This window comes from Dermacentor variabilis, chromosome 5 (assembly GCF_050947875.1).
Source record: "Dermacentor variabilis isolate Ectoservices chromosome 5, ASM5094787v1, whole genome shotgun sequence".
NCBI lineage: Eukaryota > Metazoa > Arthropoda > Arachnida > Ixodida > Ixodidae > Dermacentor > Dermacentor variabilis.
In genome coordinates, this window is record NC_134572.1 from 22,529,334 (window position 1) to 22,543,147 (window position 13,814).

Sequence of the window (13,814 nt, forward strand, 5' to 3'; positions counted from 1 at the left end):
AAATGAGACTGTGCAATTCATTTCAACGGCTTGATTTCTGAACAGCCTTATTTTGATAACTTCCGTAGAAGAAAGATATCGATTCCGTACTGAATACATAATACGAGCTAAGGAATGCTAATGGGCTGAAAGAACTGTTCATGGGGTATCTCTATCTTACTTTCCTTTTCTTTTTTTTTAGCGGAGCAACGTGATTGAATTGTAAAGCCACATTTGACTGCCCCAATGAAAGCGAAAAAAAACGCTGTGCAGCACAAATCTGATTATAACCTTCCCAGCTTCCAGGGCCAAAAGAAGACAAAGTGACTCGGTTAACCGAAGCGAGTCTGATTGCGGTGCGTCTACAAATCAGGATGCACCCATTCTGTTGTTGTTGTTGTTTTTAATACTCTCAGGAGAAAGACGAGGCTATACGTTTATATTTTTTTAGCAGTTCGTTTCAGCTTTGCAAATGATGCAAAGTGTGGCTGTGGTAAAAGAGAAAGCGTTCGTGTTTGCATACGTTATAGCACACTGGCTTTATAAGAAGTATGAATGCGGGCTAGTTGACAATGAAACCACTTTTCTTAGCTCGCGTCCTTCTGTGTCAGCCTATTCTGAAGGCGTATACACCACAGAGCAATGTTACCCCTAAAGCTTTACAAGCCTAGTTAGAGCTATTCCACAAACACCGTTCGTATACAATGTCGAGGTGCTATTTTGTAGCGATGTCTTTTTTCCAGCGCTAATACCTTTTGGCGCTAAGACTGGCATATAATCAAGCAGAAGGTATCGCTGCAAAATGGTGGTCCTGATTTGCAGCGCAATGAATGAGGTATGCTCTACGACAAGGTGTGCCTTAAAAGTGTTATATATAATCCAGAGCGCTTTAGTGAATAAATTTAAACTGTAATTCTGCTTGTACCGTTTTGGATGCAATAATTTTTCACTTAGTATTTTGATAACTGAAGGAAAAAAGCTTTTTTATTTTTTGATCATTGATAAGAGCCTTAGAACCAGAAAGTAAAAAAATATATATGCGTTTTTATTGACCAGCGCAGCTTAGGATTTCGCAGTAAGCAAAAAAAAAAACATGCTAATGAACGCAGTACTTGATCTCGAATATCGTCTGCTTTCACTAGAGATCTCCATAGCTTATATTTACGCAGTGCATATTGGTCAATTCTGTTCTCTCAGCGCTACGTGGAATTAGATTATGAGGATTTAATTACGTGAATGGTGTGATTGAACCTCATTTATTCTGTTTCAAAGCTGTAGCCACCTGCATCCCTTTCTTTGAATCTTTTCAACCCCTATCTCCCATCCCCAGTGTAGTATAGCAAACCGGAGACTGACATCTGCTTAACCTGCCTGCCTTTCCTCTTCATCTCTCTCCCCCCCCTTTTTTGAATGTTGCAGTCAAGCAGACACGCAAGTTTGCATGTTGTGCGTTGTCCCCACGCAGAATGGCGAAAGCATTGCCCCTGCGACGTTTGAAAGAGGCTACAGAGATCTATCGGCTACGCACTATCGACGCCTGTTTAAAGCCACTTCTTTTGGTGACATTATAGAATAAGCCGTCAAGTGGATGCTCAAATAACTTCACAGTATTTTTATTCCATATCCACACGACAGCCAGGGTCTAAAGCTATCTTTTCGAGGGGCGGGAGTCATTGTACTAGTAGCAGTAAAGAGAAGAGTGACCGAGATATAAATTAAATACTGTACTGCTACGTACTAGCAGGGGCACCTGGTTCTCAACGTCGTCAGCGTCAGCCACTATTATATATGCAGATTTTATTTTATTCAGTAATTATTTTGTGCCGACAACCTTTCCGAACATCGGAATAATTGAATTTGAATTGAAAATAAGCTTCTAAGCGTAATAAAGAAAAATATAAACAAAGACTAGCAACCCGTTTGTTGGAAAGAAAGAAAGGAAACCGAAAATCTGGTGGAACACTGTTACAGGGGAAGCAATCGACGAATGACAGCAAGCATTCCGAGAGCAGTGGCCGGCAAAACAATCGCAGTTGCCGCATGATGGAGTCGACAGAAAATGGGAAATATAAGAGAAGAAAAAATGTGCGGCTGAAATACTGGTTCAAGCAATGAACAAAGGTGAAAGTGGATGGTGGTTGACAAAAGTGCGTGAAATTGACCTAATGATGCCTTCAGTATCGGTACGCGCCTGCATGATAAATTATGCAGTTCCTACTCAGTGTATTGAACAATCTTGTGAAGAAAGGATACTATTATATATGGCTCTTTTAGACATTACCAGATTATATGACATTCGCCGCAACAACTGACAAAATATTCTGAAAGGAGAAGGCTTAGGCAACGACTGTATGCAGATGTGGAGGGAGATTTACCTAAATAATACCGTTTGCACTGAATGAGAAGGAATGAGATGTGATGCAAAGATAGAGCACGCTGTATTCCAGTGAAACAAGGGAGACATATCAATTTTGTCATATCAGAAAAGAAAGTATTTTTTTAAGTGAAGCTGTGTGAGTTATTGTGGTGTTGCAAATTCTCATTGCGGTTTGATTCCAATACTCCATACGCTAGACCTGCCCTAATGGCTCACTAACTATGGCATTGCACTTCTGAGCACGACGCTGCGGATTCAATTCCCTGCTGTGGCAGGCACATTTCTATGGAGTACAATGCGAAAACACTTGTGTGCCCTGCATTGGGCGCCTGGTAAAGAACCTCATGTGATCAATATCGATTCGGAGCCTTCCCCTACAGCGTCCTCATAACAAACTGCGCAGTTTTGTGCGTGAAATCACAATTTTTATTTTAAATTTGATACGCTGCAAGCCCCTTCTGAGTTATATGGCTGCACTTCGTAAATGACAAGCGAAGAAACTGGGACTCATTTACTTGTAACGACATTTCTTTCTCTGGGAAAGGAATAAAGCTAAAGCTAACGACGCGTGCTCAAGCACTTCGTTAGAGCTCGGCTCATAACGGCTCGAAACTGTAAGTAAATCCAACAATTGTCAGTCTGTAACTTATCCAATGATCGTGTTTTATTTTTCATTTTATTTTTGTAAGTTCAGGAACTCAGGCAATTCTTGAACGCTAAAGAACGTATTACGGTATTTTGATAGCACTAGGGTGTACGGGTAAACGAAAATGCCAACTAAAGTTAAACAATGTCGCTTCACTTTAGTCGCAGTCAGCTAAGGTTTGTCAGTTGGCAGAGCAGTGGCAGAAGAAAAAAATCATACGGTTGATGACGGCCGAACAAACTCGCCAGCCGTATTTTCATGAACTAGAGAGGGAAAGAAACTGATGTTTGTTCAACGACCAAAACATTTTCATTTCTTTATTTACTTGTCATGTTGACGTTTCTTCCTTTTGCTCGTTTCCTTTCTGTTCCTTGCTGCTGTCTAGGAACAGTTCTTATACAAACAAGAACTTTTGGCAATCTCCTAGTTTCATAGTACAGAATATGCTATGAACTGCATTGAATTCTCGGGCAAACCGCACGCAATGCTATGGACCTTCAGGATATTTGTGAAAGAGAGCCTGTTATTTATGCCAATATGAGACGAGCACAAAGCAAATATTGGCTTTACACCGCAGCAACAGAACGAATGGGAAACTGACGCCATCCGGGCACACACCTAGAAACAAGACACACGGAGGAAATACAACTTCCGAAGGGGTATCCATCGGTCGTGAAAACGCAAATAATGAGGAATTGAAAAGATAATCCCTCCTCCAAAAAACAAAAACAAAAATAATAGCAAAGAACAAAAACGGAAACATTTTGATGCAGTGTTCCGAACAAATCCTGGTCTAATTAGTAAGTGTATCAGATTGCAGTTTATCAGTATCACTGCAAACGTCATACCTAGTGTTTCCTTCTCTCACTCCCTTTCCCTTCTTTCGTATCGCTTACCTTAAGAAAGCTGGAAATAAACCACCTAACGTTCTTAGTGGGCGCAGCCTCTTGCCGTCATGACTGCCTATTTCCTTTAGCAACGGTAGAGTAAGGATGGACAGTAAGGCTGGTTGGTGACTTACTGAGAGTTTTTTGTTCAATATGTTTTTATCTTAAGCAACCTGAAATTGACTCTAAAAGATGGCTATTTAGTGGCCTCATACAGCATAAATACCCTGCGTGAAGTTATCACTGTATGATGCCAGCCTGTGGTATTGCTTGCCTAAGCAACCTTTTACGTGTTCGTAAATATTTTGACGGCAGACTGATGCGCATGTGTTAGCGCCAGAGTTGAATGTGAACGCACTGCAGCAGCAGCAGCAGCAGATTACCAATTTTTTATTGACATAAAGTTAAAGGAGAGTATGGCGCCTTTTAGCGGAACCTGCTGCACTGACATTCAGCATACTATAGAACGTGACGGTGTTTCTTCTACATATATGGAGACAAAATTGATTGGAAGAAGTGGACGTTTTTTTATAAGGCATGAAAAGGGAAATATTTTTTCCCTGTAACCACTTGCTTCAGTTTGGCAAGCAGGTGGAATATGTGAAAAGGTTCAAGCGCACCGCTCAGGAACACTAACGCTGCAAAAGAAAAAAAAACGAAAGAAAAATTGTATAACACATGTATTTCCAATTCATTCTCAAATTAACTACATCTCTTAAGAAAAACGTGGGACTGATAGGCTATCTAAAGCCTAATTCTCAAATACAAGGAGAACGCTCTTGCATTGCCTTCACAAGTCGTTGTGCAAATATTTGAATAAAAAAAAGTTACATCTTCATTAACACCTAGCGTCTTCCTTTCTGTGTCAGGAATTTAAAGAACTACATTGTTTTTAGTGAACAAGTACAGTCAAGCAATAGTGAGAAAACAATAATTTCTGCTTGAGAAAAATATTTGTAGTCCAACTGAATAAACGTTTGAAAACAATAATTTTTTTATTACTAACAGATATTTCGTAAAACCTAATGCCTCAACGTAGTATCAGCCGCTTTTTTAAGCCTTCAAAGCGCGTAAGATCTTGCAAATGGTTAAACACGATGTTTTTATGATATTGTATACAATAGAGCGCTAATGACTCCCTTTTCCTAAAATGAGCTTGTAACAGGTAGAAAAAAAGTGGAAGATACAAGATAACGTCACCAAATACCTCATAAATGATAAGCAAGCCCCATTCTAACCCACTTTTGAGAAAAGTTATAATCTCATCGCAACGTGTTGCCTTGGTGCACTGCTACAAAACAGAAGCGTTTGACGGTATTCTCACATTTCTATGGTATACTGCCAAAAATCAGATGACTGCTGTTCGAAAGAACAGGGACTGGTTGACTTGCTTGCGAAGCGCCTTCTATTTCCTTCCGAAAGAAATATTTTATAGTGCTACTTACAACACCAACAAAACTTTCTAAATTGTTATCAGCATTTGGTATGTCAACCCAGATTATAATCGTCCCCGGTCGCGTGCAAAAAAAGCATATCACACGCTATTCAAACTACATAACGCAAACATCAAAGGTGATTTGTAACTGAATGCATACAGGGCCATCGGTGCTTCCTGTTACTGTAGCCTCTACTGATTGTTTTGGTATATTAATATAGCACGGATATCACAATAACCAGCTCCACACAGAGCCTTCATCCTGAAGAAGGCGAAGATGCTTCTATAGCTCTCGCTATGCATCGACTACTCATGCCGTCCCGCACGCACCGCGTTCTCACAGGCACACACCCCTCCCGTCGCCGCAGCGTCCACCTGATTTGGGCCCCGAGCCACGCAGGTCGTACCAGAAACGAGCAAGCGTAACGTAGGCTCGGTGGCTGTGCTTCCGCGCAGACCACTAACCATTTGCATTTCGCCATGCAGGTGCACGGTTTCATCACCGGATTTCTTTTGTCCGCAATTCTGGCCTTCCCCCAAGCCACAGCCATCCCAGAAATCCGGCCCAGCACGCCCGGCACGTGCCCCTTGCCTGCTTCCGCAACGACCGATTCATCATGTCCAACAGTGCCACGGCTACCTTCTTTGGATCCTTATTCACCATGGAAAGCACCATCGTCAGCAACATCGTCCCCCGCGTCAACTATAAAGCCGCCCCTATCATGACCCGCCCTCTGTGGGCTCGGTGGCTGTGCTTCATCGCAGACCACTAATCCGTTGCAGTTCGCCATGCAGGACAGCAGAACGTATAATTCTTTCCAGAAGAAATCCAGCAATACTTTCTAATACAGCAACCGAGTCCATGGTGCTGCGCTATAACTGCTATCGAATGTGGTCATGTCATGCGGTCGACCGCATGACATGACCACATTCCCAACAAAGATCTTTGTTGCTTTTGTCGGGTGATATAGAAACTAACCCTGGCCCTCCCTATAGCGAGGACGTAATGTCCGAATTGGGAAAGCTAGCTTCTGGACAGTCAAAACTTATTTCCAATTTTTCCAAACAACATGCAGGTAGCAAGAGTTTCAATAATCTAAACGAATGGTGACAAAAACTGTTTAGGTAATTACCGCCCATTGTCATTCTGGCCTGTATTCTCTAGGGGACTCGAGAAAGTGATTAAGTCTCGTATTGAGAAATATTTACTAGAAAATATCACCTCTTAACGGACTACCAATTTGGTTTCAGAAAGGGTCGCTGCACTAAGACAGCACTTCTAGCTCAGAAGGAAGAAATATTAAACAATTTTGAGAATAAGTTAATGACATTGGCTATACTCTTAGACTTTAGCAAAGCCTTCGATCGAGTCAACCATCCAATATTGTTGGATAAGTTAGAGCATTATGGGTTTCGTGGCACAACACTACAACTTATTAAATCTTACTTGAGTGCGCGCCATCAATACGTCAACTAAATAAGCATAAATCTCGCCTACGGTCTATTGAATTTGGAGTTCCAGAGTCTAGCATACTGGTACCAATTCTCTTTCTTTTCTATATTAATGATATTGTAAAGATATATGAGGATTGTGGATATGTCATTTATGCCGTTGATTGCTTGGCATTCGTTAAGGGAAAAAACATTGATATTGTAAGAAAAAAGGGAAGTGCGTTCTGTCACAACTTGCAGATATGATGCCAGAACAATAGGCTCATTCTTAATGAGTCAAAAACTAAGTGTGTGTTGTTTCGCAACCCAGGTACCTAAGAAAATATAGACGACCATATTGCTCTCGGGCCATTCAAAATTAAAATAGAAAAGCTTGTTAAAATTCTAGGTTTCATTTTCGCAGAAAACATGACTTGGAATGAACATGTGAAAACTTTATTACCAAAATTAAGTAGAGCCGCCGGTGTATTAAGCCAGTGCCGTCACACTTTTCCAGTCAGCATTAAAAAGATGTTATATTTTTCACTCTTTAACTCTCACTTACTTTACGGCATGCTAATATGGGGAAACACGACAGCATCAAACTTGCAGAAACTCTTTCTTATTCAGAAAAAAGCACATGGATCAAGAGAAAATTCCTCGTTCGTAGAACACACAGAACCACTTTTTCACACACATATAATTCTAAAAATCCACAATATGTACAAATACAAATTATTAAGAACCTATAAAAACTCCACATTACGTAGGGCGGAATTATTCGAAGAATTATCAAATCTCAGGAAAAGTACAATTTCCTACCCTTTCCGATATCAACCGTCATACGACCTTCCTTTCTCGCGCACCCATTATGGGAAAGAAAAAGTTGACTACACTCCAGCAACTACACTAAATGAGCTAAACCGGAAAAGTGTGGACATTCTGGCCCTTACTAACAAAACCTTATTTGACCTGTTTGCTACCCTACACTGGGGATGGGGGAGAGGGGATAGAAAGATGACAGAGAGGAAAACCCTAAAAAAAGGAAAGAAAAAGGAACGCGCACACATGGAGACACACACACAAAAGCGTTCCAGTTAAAGTCGTTGACACAGGCCGGTAGGTCGCAAAAAGCGCAAAAGCGCTTGCATGGCCTTCTTCTGTGACGGTAGGTCCTTTTTTCGGATAGCGGTTGGTCGTCCAGTTGGTCAAGTTCGTGGCGAAGGCATGCCCTCTGTGGACTGTACTGCGGGCAGGCGCACCGGCTCATATCTGGTTAACCTCCCTGCCTTTCCTCTTCATTCTCTCTCTCTCTCTTGAACTGTTTGTTTAACTGCATTAAAACTGCTTATGCTACTAATTCTTCATTGAAATATGTATGCTGTGTAATTGTTCTTGTAATTGCCATTTGTGATGGAAGTGTCTTATCGTTTCTTTATTTGCTGATGGTTACATAAGTGAATCCTTATACCAAATCGTCGTGTCACTGCTGCTGTACGGGTAGCTAGAGCTTAGTTCTAGCTTTTTTCTCTGGCCCCCTATTTTCGCAGTAACAATGTACTGTCTGCGACGAAAATAAAACTTGATTGATTGATTGATTGATTGATTGATTGATTGATTGATTGATTGATTGATTGATTGATTGATTGATTGATTGATTGAAGCTTCTTGCAACAGACAAATCTCTATGTGACCTAAGTAAACGCATGACCGATTTAGAAAGACATTACAAAGCCATTTCAACCCTATGAACTGACCTAGATACCATAAGAATAGATACCACTCAAATGGCAAGCCAGATCGCACGGCTTGCTACACAGATGTATGATAACGAGAACAGGTCCCGTCGCAATAATCTGATATTTTATAACAACTCCGATCCTAACCCGAAGGAAACATTTGCAGAATCTGAAAAAACCATCATCCGCCACTGTAATGAACACTTGAAATTCGTCACTGATCCCAACCATATTGACCGTGCGCATCGCCTTGGACGCCATACAAAAGGCCGTGCTCGGCCACTTATCGTAAAACTTAATCAATTCAAAACTAAAGAGTGCCTACTTTCAATTGGACCCAAATTTAAGGGAAGAAATTTCAGTGTCGGAGAAGATTTCCTTCAGCCCATCAGAATTGCTCGTAAAAACCTGATCGCTTTCGCCAAATCGAAAGTCGTGTCCTATTCTCTGCACTTCAAAACATTACATATTGGTACCAAACGATACGTGTGTGACCATTCCACAGAATCTGTTAATGAACTATCGTAGCAATTGCCCATCATCAGCATGTGCCTTCCCGCCCTCGGCCCGCACCGCGATCAAATTTGTTCCTTTCCGCTATTTTCACTAACATAAGGAGCTTTATCCCAAAACGTGGCATTATTTCTAATCTGGTTTCGTCATCTTGCAGTAACCTTCTAATAACGGAAACATGGCTTACAGGAGGCGTAACGGACAGCGAGGTGCTCGCTGACCTACCAAATTTTCAACTGTTCTGAAATGATCGCAGGGGTACGAGGGGGGAGGGGTACTTGTCGCCATAAACCATAATATATCATGTACATCTATTACCATAATGCCGATCTTGAAATTGAATGCCATGCCGCCGCCCATTCAATTTTACTTGGCGTTTGCTATAGGTTCCCTCATAGTACTCCAGACTTCTCTTTGAAGCTGAATGATATCCTAAGTGAAATAACGACCAGACACCTCAACATGCTTGTAATTCTATTTGGAGACATTAATTCTCCTAATGTCAATTGGTCAAGCCGGCCTGCACCAACGGCTACATCAAGGGAATCAAACGAGTTCCTTCTGGTATGCCTGAACTTTAATTTATCCCAAGTGTTCACAGAACCAACTCGTTTCAACGATAACTGCCAAAATATTCTAGACCTTGTCTTAACAAGTAATCCCGAGGGTGTGTCATCCGTCGCGTATCTTCCCGAAATCAATGACCATAAAGTCATTCCTGTCAACTTCGTGATTAAAACAATAAATTATTGGGTTTTACGTGCCAAAACCACTTTCTGATTCTGAGGCACGCCGTAGGGGAGGACGCCGGAGATTTTGGCCATCTGGGGTTCTTTAACGTGCACCTAAATCTAAGTACACGGGTGTTTTTCGCATTTAGCCCCCATCTAAATGCGGCCACCGTGGCCGGGATTCGATCCCACGACTTCGTGCTCAGCAGCCCATCACCATAGCCACTGAGCAACCACGGCGCGTGACTTCGTAATTAAACCCGTTTTGACCCCGACTGTTCAAAAGACTTTTCGGTTGTATGAAAAGCGCAATTATCAAGCAATAAATCATGAACTAGCGCGATTCTACCCCAGTCTTGCAAGTGTCTTTCCTTGTCATACCATGGATGAAAATTGGCTCATTTTCAAAGAGAAACTAAACAATCTAATTGGAAAATACATTCCCCAAATTAACATTCATTCCAATTCAGCACAACCCTGGTTCAATAAAGCACTGAAGTGATTAGAAAACAAGATAAAACGTTTCTTCCGCGCATCTAAATCCCGTAACACCCCTGATGGCTGAAATAAATACAAAGCCGCTGAAACCGCCTATCTCAAAGCCATAAATCATGTCAAACGCTCATTATATTATTATAATGTGCCGGACATGCTTACGAATGACCAAAAAAATTCCGGCAAGTCTTAAGCCCAAAGGACACCCGAAATATTACCCTATCGAATGAATCGAATAACACCCTAACCGACGCTGAATGTGATCACTTGTTCAACACGAGCTTTGCATCAGTTTTTGCTCAAGAAACTGAACTGTCATTTTCTATTCCCCATGCGAACTTTCAATTTACCATGCCACCAATTACAACTTTTTTCATCCGGCATTTCATCCCTCATAGACTATACCAAGCTTTCATCGGCACCTGGTGTGGACGATCACTACGTCTAAACTTCTAAAACATACTGCACACATTTGTGCAGAATATCTCTGTCTTCTATTTTCACAGTCAGTTTGAACAGTCGTGGTGCCTCAAGATTGGAAACACGGAAAGGCCGTTCCAGTTCACAAATCGAGCAACAAACACTCCCCATTAAATTATCGCCCCGTCTCATTAACCAGTGTACCCTGCAAAATTGTTGAACATATCATCTACACACATATCATGGACTTTCTTGATGCCAACCATTTTTTTTCATCCTGCGCAGCATGGCTTCAGGAAAGGTTTTTCCTGCGAAACGCAGCCAGCTATGTTCGCACTACCTGCATGTAAACCTTCACTCTAACTTCCAGACTGACGACATCTTCCTAGATTTCGCCAAAGCTTTTGACAAAGTTCCTCGTGACCATCCACTACTAAAACTTGCCGCGTTACATCTTAATACCGATATCTTAGCATGGATTAAATAATTAAGTAACCGTTCACAATCAGTCTTTGTCAGCAATCAAGCATCTAAATCTACACCTGTAACTTCAAGCGTACCCCAAAGGTCCGTCCTTGGTCCACTACTATTTCTAATTTACATTAATGACCAATGCATGTATCTTCTAACATTCGTATGTTTGCAAACGATTGTGTAATTTATTGTAAAATTAACAGCGTTTCTGATAACACGTCCCTTGATAAGAGTACAGGAATAGTGTAGCCTTTGGCTAATGTAACTAAACATCAACAAATGTAAGACTGTCTCCTTCCACCGCTGCAAAAATCCACTTGTTTCCTCGTACCAAATTAGTGGCGTCAACCTTGAATCAGTTTCTTCCTACAAATATCTCGGAGTAGCCCTTTCTTGTGATTTAACCTGGGAAACGCACATTATGAACATCATTTCATCTGCTAACAAAACACTCGGGCTTTTAAAACGCATTTTGCACCACGCCCCAAACAATGTAAAATTACTAGCCTATCAGTCTCTCGTCAGGGCGAAATTAGAATATGCGTCCCCCATTTGGATCCCCCATCAAGCATACCTCGTCAATCAAATGGAATCGCTTCAAAATCGAGCTGCAAGATTTAGTCATTCTAAGTACTCCTACGACGTCAGTATATCGGCACTAAAACCAGAATCCGGCTTATCATGGCTTGAATCTCGCCGCCGCATTGCTAGTCTTAGTCTTTTTCACAAGTTCTTTTACAGCTCACTTGGCAAGGCATCATACATTCTCCACCCGGCACGCATCTCCAGTCGCACCGGCCACCCGCAACAAGTCGCGCGCCGGCGTACGCGCACTGTCACTTTTTCGTCTTCGTTATTATTTTTGCAGCAACAGACTGGAACGGCCTTGGTAACAAAATCAGTCATAACGTGTCATAACCTATCATAACCTGTCAAAACAAGCCATAACAAATTACCTTACCCTGTAATGAATATAAGGCCTTCAATTTTTCATGTATATACCCACCCCTTATGTAATACCCCTTTAATGGAGCCTTTAAGAAAATAAAATGAAATGAAATGAAAAAAGCGTCCACCGGGCACCTCACTCCTTTTCGGGCCAGGAGTTTTCCGGGTGGCCTCACCGCGAGCCCCTGATCCCGAGGCCGTAGCCTCCTGGCGCTGCCACGCGCACGAATGTGTGATCTCTAATGGCGAGATCCTCGCTCACTACCGCAAAGCCCGCCTCGAACATCCCCCATCACAAGTCTCGCAACAAGCATCAATCGACAACATGGCGGCTCTTACAGACGCCCACCTTTTCTATACCGTCCCTGTATCATCCCATCTACCCCGATGCCTTCACGCCGAGCCCGCAAAACATGCCACGCGCCGATCTCGACCACATTACCTGGGCATGCCCCACAGCACGACACACCATCAAACACAGCACCAATCCTACATTCAGAATCCCCACGCCCGAGCAGTGGGATGCCATGCAGCTCACTGAATGCCCGAAAAAATCAAATCTGAGTTGTCCGCCTGGCCGACGCTGCCGCCAAAACTCAAGGTCTGGCCGCCGCCTAAGGAAGGGAGGTTCCAGTGGGGTTACCCTCCCGGCCCCCGGCCTCCCTTGACCCCAGTAAAGACTTTGAATAAAGTTTTCTCTCTCTCTCTCTCTCTCTCTCTCTCTCTCTCTCTGCCATTGCACTTCATGTGGTATTTAACAAGTGCTACAGTGTACTTGCAGTTGTAATAAGTACTCGTATTATATTAACACTACAACCTACTTCCTGCGTATGTTATCTTCCTTCAAACAATATAATTGTTCTGAAAAGCTTTGACAGTAGCAAGCTAAACGCGAAAGACGACACGAAACATTGCTTGAACTCGCCGAATATCGATGAAGAGGTAACGCTTAAAAGATATCTTCTTTGACCAGGAAGCAAGCTCTATTCAGATGGCTGAATCTTTGTTACCTGAAATATATATGTTGTTAATTGTTGTGCTTTTTCAAAGGGACTAAATAGAATTTATCGCATAAGAATTAAAATGTTTTAATAGTTATTGACTCTCCTGGTACCATCCTGTTTGACACCCTACTCATAAGATAATTATTTATCTAATGTGTAATATATTTCAGCAGTTTAGTGGAGGTAAAATTACTGGATCAATATTCACACGAACCTCTTAAACTAGAATCGTTTGTAAAAGCAAATTCTAGCTGGTCACGGTGTTGACTTCATATTGGCCGAGGCGGCCGCTGAATGGAAAAGAGCGCTTAGGAAAGAAAAGTCAGCGAATTCGCTCCTTGGGGGCAAAAACAAACATGGCACTAACAAAGAATTTGTTTCATTTTCGTAAAGCCACAATAATTTTTAATTACTTGAACGCAGTTTATTAGTAGTTAATAAAGCGGGAGATTGATTACACTTCGCGCTAACGGAGCCTAATGATGTTTTCTAGGCTGCATTAATAGGAGAACAAACAATGCTAATGCTCAGCGTCTTTTCGCGCCATATATGGCATTGACCGCTTTGTTCATTAAGGAGCCGGAAACATATCCAAGAGCCTTCTAAAATTCTGGAATAGATGCAGTAAAAAAAGGTATCTGCTGGACACACCTTTTTGACGGCAAAACCTTGCATGCTTACGCCCTCGGGGGTGTGTTCTCGCTGCCTCTTATAACCAGTGTGCGTTAACCTTTA